The sequence below is a fragment of the Felis catus genome, chromosome C2, assembly GCF_018350175.1.
Source record: "Felis catus isolate Fca126 chromosome C2, F.catus_Fca126_mat1.0, whole genome shotgun sequence".
Classification (NCBI taxonomy): Eukaryota; Metazoa; Chordata; class Mammalia; order Carnivora; family Felidae; genus Felis; species Felis catus.
Window position 1 is genome coordinate 83,617,313 of NC_058376.1, and position 12,564 is coordinate 83,629,876.

General features: G+C 43.3%; 1 protein-coding gene across 1 annotated transcript in view; it reads left to right on the top strand.

Moving 5' to 3' along the window:
- KLHL6 (kelch like family member 6) overlaps window positions 1–12,564 on the top strand; it is a 217,883-nt gene that overhangs the window by 141,413 nt on the left and 63,906 nt on the right. The window contains exon 9 of the transcript XR_006585214.1: window positions 6,417–6,542. The gene's annotated coding sequence lies outside the window, so the exon portion shown is untranslated. The remainder of the gene's footprint in view (window positions 1–6,416; window positions 6,543–12,564) is intronic.

The window sequence follows — 12,564 nt, forward strand, 5'->3', positions numbered from 1 at the left end:
CACCACGTGCTAAAGAGACTGTCTTTTTTCCATTGGATATTCTTTCCTGCTTTGTCAAAGATTAGTTGGCCATACGTTTGTGGGTCCATTTCTGGGTTCTCTATTCCGTTCCATTGATCTGAGTGTCTGTTTTTGTGCCAGTACCATACTGTCTTGATGATTACAGTTTTGTAGTATAGCTTGAAGTCCGGGATTGTGATGCCTCCTGCTTTTTTTTTTTTTTTTTTTTTTTCAAGACTGCTTTGGCTATTCGAAGTCTTTTCTGGTTCCATATACAAATTTTAGGATTGTTTGTTCTAGCTCTGTGAAGAATGCTGGTGTTATTTTGATAGGGATTGCATTGAATATGTAGATTGCTTTGGGTAGTGTTGACATTTTAACAATATTTGTTCTTCCTATCCAGGAACATGGAACCTTTTTCCATTTTTTTTGTGTGTCTTCTTCAATTTCTTTCATAAGCTTTCTGTAGTTTTAAGTGTACAGATTTTTCACCTCTTTGGTTAGATTTATTCCTAGGTATTTTATGGTTTTTGGTACAATTGTAAATGGGATTGATTCCTTGATTTCTGTTTCTGTTACTTCATTCTTGGTGTATAGGAATGTAACTGATTTCTGTGCATTGATTTTATATCCTGTCAGTTTGCTAAATTCATGGATCAGTTCTAGCGGTTTTTTGGTGGAATCTTTTGGGTTTTCCATATAGAGTGTCATGTCTGCCAAGAGTGAAAGTTTAACCTCCTCCTGGCCTATTTGCATGCCTTTTATTTCTTTGTGTTGTCTGATGGCTTAGGCTAAGACTTCCAATACTATGTTGAATAACAGTGGCAAGAGTGGACGGACATCCCTGTCTTGTTCCTGACGTTAGGGGGAAAGCTCTCAGTTTTTCCCCATTGAGGATGATACTTGCGTTGGGTCTTTCATATACGGCTTTTATGATCTCGAGGTATGCTCTTTCCATCCCTACTTTCTTGAGGGTTTTTATCAAGAAAGGATGCTGTATTTTGTCAAATGTTTCTCTGTATCTATTGAGAGGATCGTATGGTTCTTGTCCTTTGTTTTATTGATGTGATGAATCACACTGATTGTTCTGTGGATATTGACCAGCCTGTACCAAATGTACTCCCAGCAGGGGCACTGCCTCTCCCTGTGTGGCCTGAGGACTGCTGGACCTCACTCTGCTCCTGGGGATTTGCCCTTCCCACCAGAGCACTGCCAGGTATTGAGCTGCAAAATTTCAGACTCTGTGCTCCCCTGTTTATAGAGTCTTAATTGAATTTAAACCCTCTCCTTTCTCCTTTCTCCCTTTTTTGTTCAGTCCCCATGGCTGTTTCCACTTTTTCACTTACTCTCCAGCTGCTTTTGGGGGGGGGGTGCTTTTCCCATATTCTAACCCTCTCCCCACCCCCACCCCCACCCCCGCCCCGCCCCATCTCTGTCCTCTCTCTGCAAGCAAAATTAGCTCCCTGTCCTCCGTGGCTTCTCTCTCCCCCAGTTCACCTCTTTGTGCTGCATACCTGCTGAATTCTGTGGTTCAGGTTGTGAAGATTGTTGTGTTAATTCTCAAATCAGTTTTCTAGGTGTGCAGAATGGTTTAGTGTTGATCTGGCTGTATTTCATGCATGCCAGATGCAAAAATACCCACAAAAAACTAGGTTGAGTTTTGATGAAAATACCAGTCTTATTTCCTAATTCATATGAAACTATTCACGCTGAAATAAGAGACCTAAAATATGAGTGTATTTCCATAGAGGGGATTTAGAGACATTAGGAGTGCAGGTTTTATTATAGTGCTTAAAAAAATCTTTTTGGGGGGCATCTGGGTGGCTCAGTTGGTTAAGCACTACACTTCAGCTCAGGTCATGATCTCACAGTCTGTGGTGGGTTGGAGCCCCATGTCAGGTTCTGTGCTGGCACCTCAGAGCCTAGAGCCTGCTTGAGATTTTGTGTCTTCATCTCTCTCTGCCTCTCCCCTGCTCATGCTCTTTCTGTTTCTTAAAAAAAAAATTAAATATTAATTTTTTTAAATTTTAATTTTATTTTTTAAGTTTATTTATATATTTAGAGAGAGACAGAGACCGCATGAGTGGGGGAGGGGCAGAGAGCTAGAGAAAGAATCCCAAGTAGGCTCTGCACTGCCAGAGTAGAGCCCAGTGCAGGGCTTGAACCCAGCAACCTTGAGATCATGACCTAAGGTGAAACCAAGAGCCAGACTGAGCCACCCAGGCACCCCTCATTATAATGCTTTATTTCCCTAACAAAGAGGAATGTAGAGTCAGAATGGAATGATTGAATGACTTAGCATTAAAAAAAACAAACATTTTTTAAAAAATTTAAATGACTTAGTTTTTTTTTCTAATAATCATATAGTATCTCCTACTTATAGTCCTCTAGTCTTCTCTTTGGATGACATCACCTCCTTTGAGGAACTTGGGGGTTGGTTTTTGTTTTGGCAATGATCCCAAAGGAAGAGGATGCCTTTACTGTCGGAGAGAACTTTGGTGCCCTCTACTGGTGGTTTTGGTTTCTTCAAATTGCAGGCCTCCATTTGATGGTTCATGGAATCCATTTAGTGGGTTCTATCAAAATTTTCTTAAAAAGTGAAAATGTAGATTACCATATAGTAAGTATAAATATTTATTTGTGAAACTTTGTTTCCAGTATGTATATGTGAATGCAGAATCCAGGTGATTTCCAGTTAGCAACATTTAGCACCTATATCCAGCAGGATATAGAGTTAGCATGAGGGGAGTGAGGCAGGGTGGAATAAGTGCAGGGTTAGATCCTATCTCTATTTAAAATTTTGAAATTTGGTTTATAATGGGTTTTGTGCATTAATTTTGATTTTAAAAAAGCATTGCTTTACAATAGTATTTATTTTGATTACTGAGCTTTTTGGTGCCCTAAGTGAGTGTCTCGCTTGTGTCTCTCTGACAGTCAGTGTGCTTTATGGAGGGCCTGGAGAAGGTGGGCCAGCCTGTGGAGCCGTGAATAGGAGGCACACGTGGGGATGAGAAGGGACAATGCGTGTGATGTCTTCTTCTGAGGTAGGAGTGAAGCCATCAGCAAAGAGTGAAGGACACAGGCCTCGGAAGAGGGGGAAGATTGAGCATGGCTGATGAGGGGACAGGAGAGGGAGAAGGTCCAGGAGAAGTGGAGGCTGGTCACACAGCATGAAGCCCTCTGCCCACAGCTAGATACTGCCATTGTGGCAACGCCGTCCGCATCTCCGGCAGCCACAGGTGTTGGGGAAGTAGGGAAGACAGGAGGGACCCGAGGTCTGGGGTTGTTGGGGTGGAAGGACAGGAACAGAGAGAGGAGGGCAAAGGTGCCAGGTGATTCTGCATCTGAGACAGGGAGGCAGGCGAGAAGGAAGGTCAGGAGATTGCTGGGTGGGGTGGAGTCTTAGGGAGCAGGCAAGGGGTGGGCAGAGGATTCCAGGTGAATATTAAGAGGCTGCGGTCAAAGAGTGAGTGAACTACAGAGTGAGTGGACTGGAATTCGAAATTTCAGAGGAAATGCAGTTGTAGGTGAAGCCCCTTAAACGACTCTCCCGCTGAGAAGTTGCCTTGAGTGTGTGAGCGGTCACGTGAACAAAATGGTATATACTCGATGACATAAGGGCTCCTGAGACTTCTGAGTATTGCGTGTCTACTAGGTAAGATTTAGAAATATAGTTCCTCTAAAATTAGATGGAATATAGATAATTAGATAATTAGATAATATATTACAACAATGGGCAGAAACAGTGGTCGAGAAACATACAGATAGATGCAAAAAGGGATTCATTTTGAATTCGAACCCCCTGGCTTTCTCTGGCTCACATTCCTCAGCCTCTGGGTCTCGGATTCCCTGTTGCTCCTCCTGGAAGATGACTCCTCTGCTCCACCCACCCCCATCTCTACCCTCCTGGCTCCCAGCATGGCACCCACTCTTTGCCCCATGGCTCTCTTCCCGCTCAGAGCGCCACCATGGGCCTTGTCTGTCCTGCCTTCTGGTGATCGCCCTCTACTCATTTGTTACCCCATCTCAATTTGCAATGAACCAGCCCTTTAAAATAGTTCCTTTTTAGAAGAAATAACTATCTGAAGTTTTACAGAATTTGTACAGTATTCTCTTTCATTCATCAAAAGGTATTATCTAGTCCTTGAATTCAAACCCGTGCACATAAATTGAGAGGCCACATAAATACATGCATGCACGCATACATACATGCATCCAGTAAAACCCGTGCATACCTCCATGCATGCATCCAGTAAAATGAGATGCTTCCTTTCTCTGTGCCTCCTCCTTCTCTCCTTCCCCTGAGTTTGCTCTCCCCCAGGCCTCTCTGCTCCTCTCTCACCCTGGGGGCCCACAGCTCTCCCACAGCCATCTTCCTTGCACTCAGAGTGCCCCCCACTGATCTGCAGTCCCGGCTATCTCAGGCCCCCATTGGACTGCTATATCTGCTGCCTCTCCAGCACCTCATGCTCAACACCAGCCCAAGCCCACATATGCTCCCTCCTCACCCCTAAGTCAGGAAGCCAGTTTCCCCTCAGTTGTCAGTAATGCTGGAAACTAGAATTCACCCCACCCCCACTCCTCCCATCCTAGGCCACTCCTCAGGTACTGCTGGGTGTGTTTTTCTCCAAAGGGTCTCCTGACCCCTGACTTCCCTCCCCACCTCCATCACCCCAGATGAGGCTCTCCTCACCTTATCCTGCTTCAGTACGAGGCCCTCATGGAGCCGGGGTCCAATCTCCACTGTCCCTGCTTCTGCCCTGCATACCACTGCTGCATTAACCCCTTTCACCTAATACATATGGTGAGGTTTTTTGGGGTCATAGTGGGGCTCACAAGGTCTGCAGCTGATGGCCAAGAAAGAATCTTTGAAGATGTTTTGGTGCAAAAAGCTGATTTTATTAAAGCACAGGAACAGGATCCGTGGGCAGAAAGAGCTGCTCTGGGACCATGAGGAGAGACTGGTTACATACTAGGAGATGGGGGAGGTAAAGTCCAGGTTAAGTTTCCCATGAGACTTTCATATGCTAAAGAAGACTCACAGGATACAGGAGGCCTTGACAGTGTCAAGCTAAGGTTTTCCCTCTAGCAAAGCATTAGCATTAAGACAGTAGGGAGTTCCTGGAGAAAGGTTTTACTCTACCTGCCTCAAGTATTTGCCAATGGGCTGCAGGTTATAAGGAAATTTAGTTCTATTTGCCATTTCCTTCTGCCTTTGTTTCCCATATCACTATGGAGGGGTGAAATTGGGGCTCCAGGAAACAGAGTCTATAGGTTTCTGGAGATTAGGCTATTGACAAGATTGCCTTTTTCTTGTGATTTACTAAAATATTTGTAAATAGATGGATCAGGTCCTGCAGGACTATGATCTCTATCAGTTAGCCATTTGTTTTTCCCCTTTCCTTTGTTCTTGGGCAGCCAGGAGTGCCTGAAGAATATCACACATATCCCCCCTGGGGGTGGGGGTGGAGTAGTGGTGCGGCCTGTCCCCTTGCCTTATACTCCCTCATCAGGAGTTATCATTAGAAGCAAAAACAGAAACTCCTGTGACTTCTTGCTGCCCTTAGCACACACTGACTCCTCTGCCTCATTTGCAAAGTTCTCCATCTCCCTGCTTTCAAATAACATGCCTGTGTCTCAGATATTAACCATACTGCAATTCTTTCTTTGGGTGAAACAAACTTTCCACAAATAATGACTCCGTCCAAACCCTTGCACTAAGACTTGACCTACCGTGACTTCTGGAAGCCCAAGTTTGCATCCCTGTGATGACCCAGCCTCCTTTTGAGTTCCTATTTGAAAAAAACTCAAGGAATGCATCGTTTGTCCTAACCAAGACCTGAAGATAGAGCTCTGACACACCTCTTTCTTGGAGCATTTACTAAAATAAGCTTACAGTTGTGTATTTTTCCTCTGTTCCTTTGAAATGTATACATATCTTCTACAACCTGGGAGTGTCTTTCTCAAGGACCCAAAAGCCATTCCTCTGAAATGTAATCCTCAGAAAGGACTGGACCTCTTCTGTCTGCCAGTCTCGGTGGGAGGACAGGATCCTAACTTCATGATTGCCAGCCAGCAGATACAGCTGGGCTAACCATGATTACACTGACACCCACTTCTTGAAAGTTCTCATTTCCCTGCCTCTATTGGGCCCCTGCCCACACCCCCTCCCTACTCTCTCAGTCTCCCTTTGAAAATGCCAGTCAGCTCTGCACAAATTGGGGTGGGCTCAGCTCTTTCCCCAACTGATAGGAGCTACTCAATAAAATCTGTTTCCACCACTTTAAGGTCTCACTTTATCTTTGACACCTGAAGCAACGATTGTGCCACCTCCTGTGACCACCTAAATCCTATTGATCCTCAGCCTCTTCTGAAATCCTGTGACTGATCCCACCACCACTGATCTCTGTTCTCAGGGACCCTCCATTTGGACTGCCATTGGGATCACCCAGTTCCAGCTGACCGGCCATCTGAACCTGACTGAGGTGCCAGTTTTCTGTCATTTAGGATTGAATTCAACTGGTTGTTTTCAATACTTCAAGGTAGAAGACACTCCTACTTTATTATTCTCCTTTGTGCCTAGTATAAATGTTACGGAGCCAGGCTGGAATGCTGGTGGAAAAACCAAGCGGCACTCAGAGATCTTGGTGGATCAGAGATTTATTTAACACCAGCGGGCTCAGAGGAGACTGTTTCTCCAAAGATCTGAGCGCCGAATGCAAGTGGGGAGGGTAATTTACAGTTGTCAGCTTCCATAAGTGTGGAGGTTTTCGTGAGCGCAGCAAACCAAGGAAGAACCCGGAGGAGTGGTCTCTAAGCTAGAGACCAGAGCTTGTTTTAGTCCCGTTGGCCATCTTTGGCGCAGTATTTTATTCATTTCTCTGACATAAGTACTTACATAGAAAGTACTCAAATACTAACAGGATGAATCGAAATACTGGAAATTGTTGTAGTTTAGTGTAAATTAAAATGCAGACCTCGATCACCTTAATTACAACTTCAATGGGTATGGTTGGTTTTGCATATATTTTAGGATCAGAAAGTAGACTCAACAAGGAAATGAGTTACTAGCAGGGGTGAGGCAATAAAGGAGAGGTGACTGTAGTAAACCGGCTTAGTCCAGAAAATATTAAAGGGAACTCGTTTGTGAAGAAATATGTTTTGAATAGTTGTGAAGCATAGCTCCCAGACTTGGGGTGGGGTCTACCACCTGCTTCTCAATATTCCTTTACTCTCCTATTCTCTTTTTCATCCTTCTGACCACTCCCCACCTATTAAAAAAGAGGATAGAGGGGTACCTGGGTGGCTCAGTCAGTTGCGGTTAACTGTCTGACTCTTGATTTTGGCTCAGGTCATGATTTCACGGTTTGTGGGTTCGAGACACATATCAGGCTCTGCGCTGGCAGCATGGAGCCTGCTCGGGATTCTCTCTCTCACTCTCTTTCAGCCCCTCCCCTGCTCTCTCTCAAAATAGATAAATAAACTTTTTTTTTTTAAAGAAGATATAAATCTGTCTCCAGTCCAAACACAAACCCAAGTTATATTCCAAATATTTGCCTATTTCCCTCTAAGCAGTTCTTTGTCCTGTTCTCTCTCATGGTCTTTCTTGTTTCCTATTTCCTGAAGCCATCTGTAATTTTTATATCCCCTCGGTAACAATACATGGACATTCACCCCTGGTTTGCAGATGAAGTCACCAAATCAGAGTGCAGTGAGGGTTGCCCGAGGTTACACAATGAACCTGGCCCCACGTGGGGGTAGCCCTGGAGTTTGCAGCCTGTGGCCTGGTGCCTGAGCTGGAACACGGGCACACAAAGGAAGCTGCAGGCACAGCGTTCTGCTGTGGATGGTTACTGAGCTCACATGCATTATTGGGATCTTTTGTTTCCTGTAAGGCCCAGCATTTTCTTTCTCCAGGTCAGGCAGGCCTGTGGGTTTCTCTGCAGTCTCCTCCCTTGCACTTGGAATACAGAAGCTAGAAGATATGCTTTATCTAGACAAGCTTTAAGATTGTGCAAACCAGGAGCACTGGCGGGGGCTCAGTTGGTTAAGCGTCAGACTTAGGCTCTGGTCATAGTCTCACAGCTCATGAGTGTGAGCCCCACGTTTGGCCTGGAGCCTGGAGCCTGGAGCCTCCTTCAGATTCTGTGACTGTGCAGACCAAAAGAGCTGGCATTGGTAATTTGTGTGAGTTTTTTAATCAGCAAAGCCAGGGTTGGGGCAACATCGTTTAGTTGTAATTAATGAATTTAGACCCTGAAAGTGCTTTTGCTTTTGGTTGGGCAAGCTTGCCTTGTGACTATGTTCAATTTGGGGAAGTTCACGTGTTCTTTTGTTATAAAAGAGAAGCTGTCACCAGCTAGACCCTAAGACCTGACCTTTACTGCCCACCTGCTTGTGCCCCTCAAACTTTCTCCCATAATTATCCTTAAGCTCTTCCTTCTAACTAATCTCTGAACACGGGCAAATGGAAGTCAAAATTGCCCCTCCAGCAATAGTGACTCCTGTGACAAAACCTGCAGCCTGCAGAAGCCACTTAGACCAGTTTGAGCTTTAACCACTGATTTGCACCTGTGCAGATGGACCATGGAGTGACCTGTAGAATGACCAGCAACTACCTCTATTTCATTATAATGCTGAAATCTCTGCCCAAGGAGGAGCACAAGCCTCATTTACATAACACACAATGAACATACAATGAATATGCACATAGGCATGTTTCCTTAAGGTGCATGTGTGACCTTATTCCTGCCCCTATACATGGTGATAAGACTTCCCTACCTACATATTCATCCTAACACTGAATAAAAGGAACCCATCCACCCTTGCTTGTGCAGTTAGACCTCCTTATTAGCTACAGATAAAATTTTTTTGTGTGTCACAACTCAACCTGATGCAGTTTGACTCAACAAGGAGCAAACTCACATTGGCTTGGTTACAAAGCTGGGTACTGCAACAGAGTAGTTAATCTTTTCTAATCTTGCCCTCATCAGATCAGTACTACCAGTGGGGTTTGGTTATAGTTTATGTAAATGGTGCTTCTGAGGATGGGGCATTTGGATTTGAAGACTTCCTAACTACCCTGAACTGAGGAGGGTGACTGTAACTGAACTCTTTTGAGTTTGCTTCTTGGTGAATTACAGGTAGGCACTACACTGGGGGGGTGGGGGTGGGGGGGTGGCGGGAGAGGAGGGTTGTTACACCAAGTAAACTTTATTTGCAGCAATTAAAGAGATCAGAGGAATAACTTCCAAAGCCATAACTCCCTGAGCAGGGGTGAGCAGTTTCCTTTTATTTAGGGTTTAGAATGAATATTCAGAAAGGGGAGCTTTCTCATTGTCTGTAAAGGTTGCACAAGCTTAGAAAACACGAAAGTTATGGTGTGTTAATGAAGCTTGGGCTCCCGCTAGGGCAGAGACTTTAACATTATAGTGAGGCAGAGGTAACTGTCAGAGGAGGGGAAGTGGCTAAGGGCAAGCTCCAAGAGCTAGTATAAATTAGCTGGGGTCTTGGGTTCCTTATCTTGGGAGGGGGCTTTAGGGCCTTGCTTACTTTTGAAATAGCACTGGAAGTTTTAACCACTGATTATTGTCTCTGATACAGTTAGACTATTTTCTTGCCTGGTAGAGACTGTTAGTTTTTGCACTTTCTTTGTTCCCTCAAAGTCCTTAACTGCTGAGGTTTTTGCATTGTGTGTGTGTGTGTGTGTGTGTGTGTGTAATTCTGACAGCTCCTAGGAAGTTCTGTAGGAAGTGTGCTTGGACAAGTAGGGTATAGATGGGGGGTGGAGGACTTGGGGTGGGGGTTGGGGTGGGGGTGAGGGGATGGGGATAGATGGGGGCCTGAAATGACTTCTTTTGTATCAGAAAAGCTGTGTCTTGACTTTCTTTTACTGGAGACCCCTAACTCCTGCTTACAAAACTGGCTGTTCCTATTTACGTAGCACTGTTGAGTTAGCATGGAAAGTCCTGTGTTCTAGGAAACCACTGCCCCAGCACATGAAAAATCCCAGCTTTAGACAATGTACGCTGAAGGTTGGGGAAAATGTATAAATCCATATGGCCAGCCCCCAAGTGTCCCAAAAGCAACACTGCTTTTAGTGTCAAATGGATACAGCATAGATTATCTGTCTTCCAGTGTTGGTGTTGCTGATGTTGGCCGTCATGATTTGCAGTTCACAATAATCGATTATTCATTCATGTATGACTCTAAGTGATGCAACTGAAGTCTGCAATCTCAGTGTGTCCTAAGTGTTCATTAGTTTAAAGAAAGATGGAAGGACACATACAATTGGATTAAGAAATTTAATAACCATCAGTGTTCTATAGTTTTCAGAGTATAGGTCTTTCACCTCTTTGGTTAGGTTTATTCCTAGGTGTCTTGTTACTTTTGGCGCAATTGTAAATGAGATTGTTTTCTTAATTTCTCTTTCTGGTGAAAGAAATTGAAGAAGACACAAACAAATGAAAAGACATTCCATACTCATGGGTTGGAAGAACAAATCTTGTTAAAATATCTATACTACCCAAAGCAATCTACACATTTAATGCAATCCCTATCAAGATACCACCAGCATTTCTTGTAGAGCTAGAACAAACAATGCTAAAATTTGTATGGAACCACAAAAGACCCCAAATAGCCAAAGCAACTTTGAAAAACCAAAGCAAAGCTGGAAGCATCACAATTGCAGACTTCAAGTCATATTACAAAGCTGTAGTCATCAAGACAGTATGGTGCTGGCACAAAAATAGACATACATCAATGGAACAGGATAGAAAACCCAGAAATAAACCCAAAACTATATGGTCAATTAATCTTTGACAAAGCAGAAAAGATTATCCAATGGGAAAGGACAGTCTCTTCAACAAATGGTGTTGGGAAAACTGGACAACAACATGCAAAAGAAAGAAACTGGACCACTTTCTTACACCATACACAAAAATAAACTCAAAATGGATGAAAGGTTAAATATAAGACAGAAAACCATCAAAATACTAGAGGAGAAAACAGTCAACAACTTCTTTGACCTCAGCCGCAGCAACTTCTTACTAGACACGTCTCTGGAGGCCAGGGAAACAAAAGCAAACGTGAACTATTGGGACCTCATAAGGATAAATAGCTTCTTCACAGTGAAGGAAATAATCAACAAAACTAAAAGGCAACCTATGGAATGGGAGAAGATATTTGCATATGACATATCTGATACAGGGTTAGTATCCGAAATATATAAAGAACTTATCAAATTCAACACCCCAAAACCAAATAATCCAATTAGAAAATGGGCTAAAGACGTGATTAGACATTTTTTCCAAAGAAGACATACACATGGCCAGCAGACACATGAAAAGATGCTCAACATCACTTATCAGGGAAATGCAAGTCAAAACTACAATGAGATATCACCTCTCACCTGTCATAGTGGCTCACCCAAGTTCATTCTTCTTCATTATCACTATCCAGTTTTCCCAATACCATTTGCTGAAGACACTGTCTTTTTTCCATTGGATATTCTTTCTTGCTTTGTCAAAGATTCATTGGCCATACATTTGTGGGTCCATTTCTGGGTTCTCTATTCTGTTCCAATGATCTATGTGTCTGTTTTTTGTGTCAGTACCATATTCTCTTAATAATAACAGCAGAAACAGACTCTTAATTATAGAATACAAACTGATGGTTACTGGAGGGAGATGTGTGGAGGGATGGGTTAAATAGGTGATGGGGATTAAGGAGTGCACTTGTTGTGATGAGCACTGGGTAATGCAAGGAATTGTTAAATCACTGTATTGTACACCTGAAACTAATATAACACTATGTTAAGTAAGTGGAATTAAAATAAAAACTAAAAATTAGAAACTTAATAATCAAAAGAGTACATTCTGCCCAAAGATAGAAAAGAATTTGGGATTGGACATTGCTATAGCTTGAATGTTTGTGCTCCCTCCACCCCCCAGCCCCAGCCAAATTCCAAATTCATGTGTTGATGAAATCTTAATGCCCAGTAGGATGGGACTGGTATGTTGGGCCTTTGGGAGGTGATCAGGTCATGAAGGTGAGTATTCATGAATGAGGTTAGTGTCCTTATAGAAGAGAATTGAGAGAGTTTTTTTTGCCTCTTCCACCATGTGAGGATATATATGAGAAGTCTTCAACTAGGAATAGGGCCTTCACCCAACCATTCTGGCACCCTGGTTTGAGACTTCCAAGTTCCAGAACTGTGAGCAATAAATGTTTGTTGTTTATAAGCTACCCAGTCTGTGGTATTTTGTTATAGTTGCTGAACTAAGACAAGTATGGTGAGGAGGGGGATGTGAAGTCATATATGGAGGCTAAATCTCGCAACTTGGATTAGATAGCCAAGTCCCTCTAAATCAATCCAAAATTTTACCATCTGCCAAAAACTATATTTTGAAAATAGTGGCTGCTATATTAGCTTGGATTGAATACATGAACACATGCACTATCACACCTTTGATTGCTTTATGAAACTACATAAAATTACAATTCCTGATTCAGAGGTGCCAACTAAAATGTTTTGTGGGTGAGCAAAAGGGGAAATTTGATAAC